This window comes from Zea mays, chromosome 4, assembly GCF_902167145.1.
Source record: "Zea mays cultivar B73 chromosome 4, Zm-B73-REFERENCE-NAM-5.0, whole genome shotgun sequence".
In the NCBI taxonomy this organism is placed as follows: Eukaryota; Viridiplantae; Streptophyta; class Magnoliopsida; order Poales; family Poaceae; genus Zea; species Zea mays.
Window position 1 is genome coordinate 233,803,734 of NC_050099.1, and position 10,420 is coordinate 233,814,153.

A 10,420-nucleotide genomic window follows, 5' to 3' on the forward strand; every position below is an offset into this window, starting at 1 on the left:
GCTGCGGGAGCCTCGGCCGCTGGCTCCGCCGCCGTTCCTGCTGTTGTTTCCACCACCTCCACCGCGGGATCTCCAGCACTCGGCACAGCAGCTGCGAGGGCATCAGGGGCGCCTTCGTCCACCTTTGGGGGCAGGTCTTTGCCGGCTGCAGCAGGTGTGGGGGCGGTCTCCGGGGTTGGCTCCAGGGCGACCCCGGGCGCGGCCTCCGCAGGGGTCGGCTCCGGGTCAGGCAGCGCACTGTTCAGCGCCCCGAGGTCGTCCACCCGCTCGCCACGCAACGCCTAAGCCAAAGCACGCAAAATTCAGCAACCACACGTGCGCCCCACATCCAACAAAATGTTACCTGTGCCAAGCAAACGAAAATGTTACCTGAGCCATCGCCGCCTCCGCCCGCTCCCTGACCACCTCACGACCGTATAGACCCCACATCCGGTCATAAAGGGCCCCGGTGGATTCCTTCACTACGGGGTCTTCGACCTTATAGATATCTCGCTCAAAATCTTCATCCGCCTGGTCGAAGGCCTCGAAGTGCCGGCACCCTTCGTGGGAGAGCGCGTTCATCGCCCCCTCGCAGGTGACCAGGGAGGCGTACGACATCAACCCCCCCGCGACGGCTGGGAGTTCCAGCAGCTCCTCCCGCACCCACTGCAGACAGCGAAGCCCGGGCTCTCGGTCCGGCACCTCGAAGTCACCGTTCCGCGCACCCAGCTCACGATATGTATCCATAAGCTGCGTGCGCGTCCGTTCGGCCTCCGCATGCATCGCGGCCTCGGCCCCTTCGCGCGGCTCTCCAGGGCGGTGAGCCGCTCTTGCAGATGTTCGGCGAGCTCCTTGGCAAGATTGCCCTCCGCCCGCGCCAGCTTGGCCTCCGCCTGCGCAGCCTGCTCCTTGGCGACGGCCTCGTTGGCTTCCCTCCTCTCCGCCGCCAGTTGGCGGCGGAGGTCAGCCTTCTCCCTCTCCAACGCGGCCACCTTGTCCGCCAGTTTACGGCACTTGCTGTCGGAGGCTGATTTCTCACGGACAGCGTCAGCATGTTGCGTCCGAAGCCTCTCGACTTCGGCAGAAACAGCTGTCGTGAGGGCCCCCGACGCAGTACGGCTGGCGAAGTCAGCCACCTGCAGAACACACGTAAGGCTGTGGCCCCAAAAGAAAAAAAGGGGGGGAGAGAGTCTAGCTCAGCAGACCTGACTCAGCGCCTCCGACACCTCCTTCAGCCGGCGGACCGCTGCATCCGCCTCGTCCCTGACAACCGCGAGGGCCGCCGCCTCGCCTCCGGAGCCAAGAGCCTCGCCCCTTGCCTTCGGCACTGTGGCAGCCATCGCGACCGCCGCGTCAGGCGCAACTGTAGCAAGCTGGCCCTCGTCCGACCCTGCAATGCACCAACGAAATTTAAAAAAAAAGAGAAAGCCAGCGACTTACCACCAAGATAGTCATCCACGCAAATATCGGTGGCGAAGTCGGCGACATGCTTGCCTGCCGGCAGCAACGCTCGGGCCGCCTTCGCGGCCTCCGCCACCCTGCTGAGCGGCGGCACAGCCTTCGCCGGCTTGGAGCCTCCGGCGCCCGCCGCAGCCTCTGGCGCCTTACTAGATGCAGGGACGCCTGACTTCGCCGCCAGCGGCGGTTTCCCTCCGCCGGGGGCCGCAGCCGTCGCCGACCCCCGCTTTTGCCTCTTTGGCCTGGCGTCAACAATCCTGATCGCCGCCTGCCGTTTTTGGGCAGCCCCCTGGCGATCCTTGTCCATCACTGCCGACACAACAGCAGCAATATTTCGCCCGTAAGGAAAAACTTTCCATTTACGAACCATGCGAGATGTAAAAGCGTCCCCGCTGGTCGCGCGGGGGATAGGAACATTCCTAGGCTAGCAACCCCCGGTAACCTTCAGCATCCGAGCCGAAGACTCCCGGAGCTCGGGCGAAGGCATCCTTTCCCCCGGGGCCGCGCATGTCCTCATCAACTCTCTAGCAAACCCATCGGAAACCCCAAGTCCTCCCATGGCAGTACCTAGTCTCCTCTTCTTAGAGGACGGGGCGGCCGCCGGCGCAGAGTCGTCTTTAGCCTCCACCACCGGCTTCTTCCCCCGACGGTCCGCGTCGTCTTGACCAGGATAGCCGCCATACGACAGTTGGTTCAATTCGAAGACCCTATTCAAACGGTCATTCGACCCGCGGATCTCCCAGCTGCGCTGGCCCTCGGTCCTCGGCACATAACGCCCAACAAGCCACACCCCCTCATCCTCAGCTTCACGCACGAAGGCGGCCGGATCACGGTTTCGCAGATTAAGCGTGAAGGCGGGACTCTGCACCATCTCCCCACCACGGAAAGGCATCCGGCGAGGGCATACTTCGCCCAACGCCCAACCATGCGCCAAGGGCCATACCCCGTACGCCGCAAACTCTTCAACCAAGTCGCGCCCACTGCTCTGGCCGGCGGCACACCGAAGGGCCCCTTCGTCCACATCATCCTCCGCCACTTCAAAGGGCGGGTACGCCAAGTAAAAATGAGAGCACATCTCAGACACGGGAAGTCCCTTGTGGCCTTCGACGGCACCCTCAGCAACGTAAAACCAAAATTCATTCCAGTTGCCCCACTTGTTGCGGGCGCAAGGGACCAACTCAACTACTGGCATCGTGGTCTTGCCGGTCTTCGGCGTGAATGTGCAGGACCCAAACTGAGCAATTTCGTCCCCAATCATCCTCTTCTGCTAGTGTAAACAATAATGCTTCGCAAAAACTTCGACCGATGGCTGTCCGCCGTACGAAGTCGTCGCCCAGACATACTTCGACAGGGCCACCACGGCATTCGGCGTCAACTGATGTATTTGCACGTTGAACCTGCGGACTTCGCCAACAAACCGATGCGCAGGCAAGCGGAGGCCGGCGGCGAAAAACGCCTCGAAAACAACCAACTCGCCCTCCGGCTCGGGGACTTTCTCCGTCCCCGGGGCACGGGCAACTCCGCCGCCGAAATAGCCCAACCGCTGCATATCCTCCACGCGGGCCGACGACATTCGCGACACGCCGAAATCAACGGAATCGCCGGCGCGTAACTCCTCCGGCATCAAACTGCTCAGCGTCTCCTCCGACGAGGCGGCGGCCGGCGGCGAGGAACCGGCCGGCGGCGTAGCAGCAGCGGAAGAAGAGGAAGACGGCATCGCTACGTACCGTCGGCGGCGGCGGGCAGTCTGCTTCACTCGCACCAGATCTCCGCCGAACAAGAGCACGGCGGGCAGACGAGCAGCAAGACGGCAGGCGGCTAGGGTTTTCGCGGAGTGCGCAAAGTAAAGTTCAAAAAAGAGCCGGCCACCGCCCCCTTTTATAGGCAGGTCGCGGCTCTTCGGGAAACCCGCAATCCGACAGAGCGCGGTGCTTCGGGAAACCCGCAATCCAACAGTACGCGGTCCATCAACGGTCACATCAAAAACCCCCGCGGAACCACTTCGAGCGAGGGCAGCGTCTCCGCCATCTAGCGACGTCTTCGGCACCAGGTGACTTTGTCGAACTGGTCCCTCGGAGGGCAGATGTTGGAGCGAAGGCAGAAACGCCACCCTTCGCTCGAAGTCTCCACTGCTTAGCCGCTGCTCTAACAGACAAAGCAGGCAGGGACACCCTTCGCTTCAATCGGCACCAGACGAAGACCGGCGACGAAGTCATTCCACGGTGCGGCCTCGTCCAGCTCAGAGGCCCACGTGCGTTCCGGCCCATTGTAACGGGCCCTGCATGGCTGCCGCGTGTTATGGGCCTAATTTGTAAAGGTATCCCTGTAATTACAGTCTGTAACCCTGCTTTATGGGAATATTCTAGGGATAACCTAGGTAGCTGAGGGCACATGCGTCCTTAACACTAGGCGCTGGGCGCTCGGGTACCTATAAATACCCCCATATAGTGCCCGTGAGAGGCCTGGTTAATAGAGCTATTCGCCATCCACGCGTAACCCTATTGTCTACATTGTTCACCCCTGTTGGCTTTCTCGCAACTGATAGTGAGATCCAACAAACGGTTCTTGGAGAAATAAGAATGCAGGGTTGGACCACATAGAACAGACAATCTTGGAGATTTATAAGCATTGGTTGTGGATCAAGTGAAGGCAAAGGTATAACATAGGTTTTGTTTTTGCCGGTCTCTAGGAGTTTAGAGAAGTTACTTGACCGGATTAGTAGGCTAGATGGTCGTACTATTAAGAGGGGTCAATGACGTTTGTCTGTGTCAAACTTAGTGCCTCATAGAGCATCTAGTGGTTGCATTTGCATGAGGACTAACAGCGCTTCCAATTTCAAGAGTTAAAAATCTTTTCAAAAGCATGTTTGAAATTGCTAAGTCTTGGGATAGGCGGACCGTCCGGGCCATGTGGGCGGACCGTCCGCGATCCTCCAGTGGGGTCCAAAGTATGTTTACTTCGGACTGGTCCTGTTCATTTGTACTGCAGACCGTCCGGGCCTTGGGGCCGGACCGTTCGCAGTCCTGACCAGAGAAGATTGCTCTCTGCACAGTCCCTATTTTATTGTGCGAACTGTCCGGCCAGGGTCGGCGGACCGTCCACGAGTGCCAAATGGATTTGGGCAGAGACTGTGTGTTTTTTGATGTTTCTACTACGGACTGTCCGAAGGATAAGCCCAGACAGTACTGACTCCCAGGTCACGGACCGTCCGGCCTTGTAGGGTGGACGGTCCGCATGTGTTAACTCCTCTTAGTTAGAGCTCTGGTGCTCCAAGTTGCCAGGTCTCGGACGGTCCGGCCAAGGTTGGCAGACTGTCCGGACCTCACTTTTCTGACAGCTCTGACAGATTTCAAACGGGAAAAATATTCGTTATGTGTGCGGCGGACCATACGGCCTTAGGGCGCGGACGGTCCACGTGTGCGCAGAAAATGTGCAAGTTGCACATAACGGTTGGATTTGAGAGGTGTGTTATAAATAGAAGGGGAGCTCGTGTGTGCGGGCCATCTTGGCCATTCCTTGCACACATTGAGCTCATTTGTGATCCTCCCACTCATTCTCTCACACTCTTTGGTTGAGATTGCATTCTAGTGAGAGATTGAGAGTTCCTAGTGCATTTGCATCCATTGGCTATTCTTGAGGCACTAGGTGGTACACCGAGCAAGCGTCATCGACTTGTTACTCTTGGATGTTGCCGCCTCCTAGACGGCTCGGGTGTTGTCTCCGTCGAGCTCTCCAAGAAGATTGTGGAGCAGCCGCGGTGTCAATTATGAGGGGTTCGCGCCTACCTCGCCGGAGCGGCAAAGGTGACATTAGTGGAAATGAGGTATTAGGTGATTTCTTATCCACTTGGCTCAAAGATCAAGCCGTGTATTGATAGAGGAGCAAGTGAGAGCTTGAAGTCCACCTCAACGTGGATTAGGGGTGATCGTTAAATCACCGATACCAGGGGATAAAATCCGGTGTCTTTAATGTCTTGCATTACTTATTGTCGTGCAAGTGATTAGTATTTTGCATATTGTTCTTCAAGTATACAATCACCTTAGTTGATTCTCATAGATTGTTTACTTGTTATCACTAGAGAATTTATACCTCTTGTCATATTGATTAAATTTATCTAGTGTTTTTGATTTTAGTCAAAACCGTCTATTCACCCCCCTCTAGTCGGTGTCCTAGATCCTACACCAGTGGCGTGCTCCTATCAACGATGCTCGATGGAGCCCCGCCCGCGCGGCTGGAGAACCGCGCCACTCCCCGGAGTACACCTGTGACCGGTCAAGCCTTGCTGGTGCCGTGCGTCCGTGCCTCGCCGGCATCTGCGACACCCTACCGCTCGCCGTTGTCTATTATTGGAGCTAGCTAGAGTCAGCCCACGCCGACCATCACCGACCTCCACCGGTGCCCTGATGCCTCTGTGCCGGGTCACGCCACAACTCGTCGTCGGGACGCCGCGACTCACCTACGCTACACAGTTGCTCACCAATCGATCATGTACGCTGCCGCCGCGTCTCCTCCCGTCGTGGTGTGTGTCCGTGCTCGCCTCTACATCACCCCACCATCGCCAACACAGCTCGTTGTTAATGCTGTCGAACTCGTCTTGCCGAAATCCTATGCACCAGAAATCATCGTTGTTCGTCACCATTCGTTGTTGTTTGGTGTCGATGTCAAAGCTTGCTCCGGTGCCCTTTCTCTGCAACGCAATCTGAAGGTAGAAAAATGTCCAATTTTTACACGCTATCTCATATCGTTTACATTTAATTTTGAGCTAATCACTACGACAATTTCTCCGTTTTAAAATACGCATGTGGTACTAAAATAAATTAAATATTAATTTATCAACTTCGTAACTTTATCTTAAACATTTGAAATCAATGTTTCCAATAATTTACATGTTTTTGCAAATAAATTTGAATTATGTTTGCTATAATCGATTTATGCGTATTCAATATCCAAATAAATTAAATTGTATTTAGATAGCGATGTGTTAGTGTGCTGATCAGTTTGAATTGATAGTTGCAATGATTTACTTGTTTTTGTAAATTAATTTGCATTGTGTTTGTTGTAGTGTGTAGTTTTAAATTAAGAATTTAAGAAGAATTATAGCCCTATGTTTTATAATAAAGAAGACAACAGATAATTACTTATAATGACATATGTATACAAAAATGTAAATGTATCAGCTACCCCTAGCTGGTTATAGATAAATAAAAGCTAGCCCCTACACCGGATTTAATTACGTAATTTTGATTATTTGGAATCTAAATAATTTAGAACTAATTTGATTAATTTCGTAATTATGTGATTAACAATTTTAATTGATATTTACACTGGTTTTCGTATTTTCATAATTTAAATTGGAGTTATGTTTTTGTTGACAAGAAATTTAAAAGGTGGCACATATGTTTTTATCAGCAAAAATATAATATAGTCATTTATTTAGTTAGATATCTTTGTTCATAAAATATAATTTAGTTTCATGTTCAAGTTTGATATATATAAGTACATTGCCTAGTGTTTTATAAAAATGATAGATTATACGGTTTCCTTTCAAATGATTTAGATCATATGTTCCTAAATTGAAATTAAATATAATCAATAGATTAATTATCTTTTCTCATAATTTATTAATTAGATTTATATTTCAATTTGTCCATAACTAGTAATATAGGCGTGATTAGCCTGTTCATCGAATTCAATCCATATTATCTATACATATCACTTAGTTTTTCCTAAAGGATAAAATAAAGGAATTAGTGTTCATGTTCTTTATATAATTAAATGTTAGTTTATATGTTGTTTTGTATATGGCTTTCTTAATAAAAATAGAGGCTAGTGTTTTCTTAACTAAAAGTGAATATAATTAATTGTTGCATATAAACCTATCTAGGTCATGCATTTTCTTAATGAAAATACATATAATTATTTGTTTAATCACCCTTCCACATAAAACTCGATTAGGCTTATATAATATCTTTTCATCAATAAATGTTTTACAATATGTTTTGTAATGTTTCATAAATCAATGTTTAATATGTTTTATAACTCATTAACCATAGACATATAGCATATATCTTTTCTAAACGGTTAAAAGGTTAAATAATGTTATAACCTTATGAACACTTAATCTTAGACAGACCACATATGCCTTTTATAAAATACTAAATTGATAAACCTAATATTTGTATATTTATAATTAGAATAGTTTCAAGCTTATGTTTTGTGTTATAAAATATAAAACCAAACCTTTTGAAAAAAGAACGTCTTTTCCTATAACCTTTTCTTGTGCTATTGAACTGAAAATGATCTTTTTATTACGTTTTGTTTTAGTATGGTCTATGGTGAATGTTGTATGTTATTGAGATTTGTTTGTTTCTTCTTGTTTGTTTATGTGATGTTCAGTGATTGATCTCGTAGTTGAGAATCAAGATCTATTCCGTGGAAGAATCTCAAGTTTTCTATAAGCAAGGCAAGTGGACTTCTTCCCCTACATATTCTGTCTGATCCAATACAATACAATACATTTAATAAAGTTTACTTTTGGATATGTGCATAATTTGATGAGTTACCTATTCAGATACATCTAACCTTTCCAACCTTATTCCTTGTTTAACCTGGGGTATGATCTAATCAAGTAGCTATGTTATTGCTACAACTTTAACTTTATGCTGGTACTCCTACTTATGATACTAATGTTCCAAATGATAAGTTTACCTTATTGTTGTTAATCCAATGATTAAGCAAGATCATATTGTGATAATTGGAACATGGAGTGACCACCCAGAAAACAGTGCAACCACGAGTGCTATCATGGCTCTGTCTTTGGTAATTTGCTTTATATGCTTAGTGCCTAGCAACCTTACCTAAAATATGGGCAAGAGGGGGGAGCGGTTGATGGTGGCAGCTCACGTTAACATGGGGACGTACTCTTGGCTAAGCTACCTCGCCTAGAGGGCCTCCACTCTAACTTGGAAACCTTAGCGGGTTGCTTTGTATTAAGTGTATTATGTGAAAGCCTCATAGTGGATCCCAAGACATTCACCTCGAAAGTGTTTATGGGTTTGGCTGACCCAGGCTAGAGGGGATACACGACTTGTGGGTAAAGTGGTACCACCTCTGCAGAGTGTAAAACTGATATATCAGTCGTGCTCACGGTTATGAGCCGCCTAGACCCTCACATGATAATTGAACTTGAAGATGGAAATAAATCGTGATCTGTTTTGTTTAAGCGGTATGCTTAAGTGGTTTGCTCAAGTGGTTGAGCTTCATGTTGATGGTATTTGCTCAAGTGGTTTGAGCTTATGATGATTATGAATTATGCTTAATTGGGTTTGGTATATACTTATACCTAGTAATAAGGTGTTGATAATAAAATGTTGACCAACTAAAATGCTAACCGCATTAAATTTTAGCCTTACCTTGTTAACCTTGCATTTTCACCCCACTTGTTGAGCCCCGACCATAAGTGAGCTCACGCTTACTTAATTTTGATCAGAAGTTTGAGATGAAGATTTTGATGGTGAACTCAATGGATGCTAGTCTAGTGATACCCCTAGTCATCTTCCTGTGGAAGGATGCCCATGTTTCATTGTACTTTGATGAATAAAGGTTAATACATTATGTCTGTTTGAAGTGTAATATGTTAATATAATCTTTATTTACGCTTTCATGCATTGTTCCTTTGATATATTACACTTGTGATGTCAACATATGTGTGCAAAAAGATCCTAGCACACATATGTTATGCATTCGGTTTTGCCCTTAAAACCGGGTGTGACATGGCACCACTGTACTATTGTGGGTGCACACATGACTAGTGCTGACCTCCTCCATCCACGGCGTACGTATGACTTTGATTGTCCATGACATGTAGGTGATGATACCACATGACCGAGGATAGACGTTTAAACCTTTAATAGATAATAGCTAGGCAGGGTCTGGTTGCCAGGCCGACCCCCACATAACTTTTAACCCCCTCTCTCTTGGGCTATAAAAGGTAGAGGGGTACCCTTTTAAAGGGGGCACACCACATCTAGAAACAGGCTTGACTACGGACCCATTTCTGCTTTCGAGCAATACAATCACCAACCTAGAGGACGTAGGGTATTACGCTCTGGCGGTCCAAACCTCTCTAAATCTGGTGTTCCTCATGCATCATACACTCTCTCATGTTTTACTCTCATTAACCTGGAGTTCACCAAATCACCATAAAGGTCCTGAACTCGCGATGATGTCCTAAACCCTTACTGAACCTAAAAGGGCCGCTCCTTGTACCCTCACTGATGACCCACTGTCAACATTAGTGTCCCAAAGTGTTTTTTCATCCAGACTCCAAATGACATAATTCATATATTTTTTTGACCAGACCAATGAGAGAAATGCAATGGTGAAGTCCATTATGCATTTTGACAAAGTGTGAAATCCAACTTAGCTAATCTAGAAAATTGACTGAGCCTAATTTTGCCACAAATTCTGCATTTAGGCTTCCTCGACAATCCAGACTAGGCTATCAACATATGCCTAATAAAACTTGTCTACTAAAGAATACCTTTAGAAACAAAATTGACTCATCATGGTGACGAGCCTGCATACAAGTATCACCTCTCTTACACTTTAGTTTTCGCTTTGTGTAAAAGGGTTAAATCGAAGGTGCTACATTTTAGAACAAAAAAGATTATAAACTAGCCCTCACCCTCCTAAACTTCCAAGTTGGTATTAAACCTACCAACCAGAACTAAATATGTGCCACATGGGCCAACTTCACAACCACTATAGGCTACTAACGGCCAGGTGTTACACCTTGTGTTATATATTCCTGTACAAGATACAATAAATCCCCCAGCAAGTCCAAATTAGCATATTTGTTTATTGAATACTATTAGACTAAGATGACTAGACCGATTACGTAGACGAAAAACACTCTTACACTGTAGACTTTGTTTACATGACTTTGATATAGAAGGTGGTGAGAGAAAAATTATTGATAGCA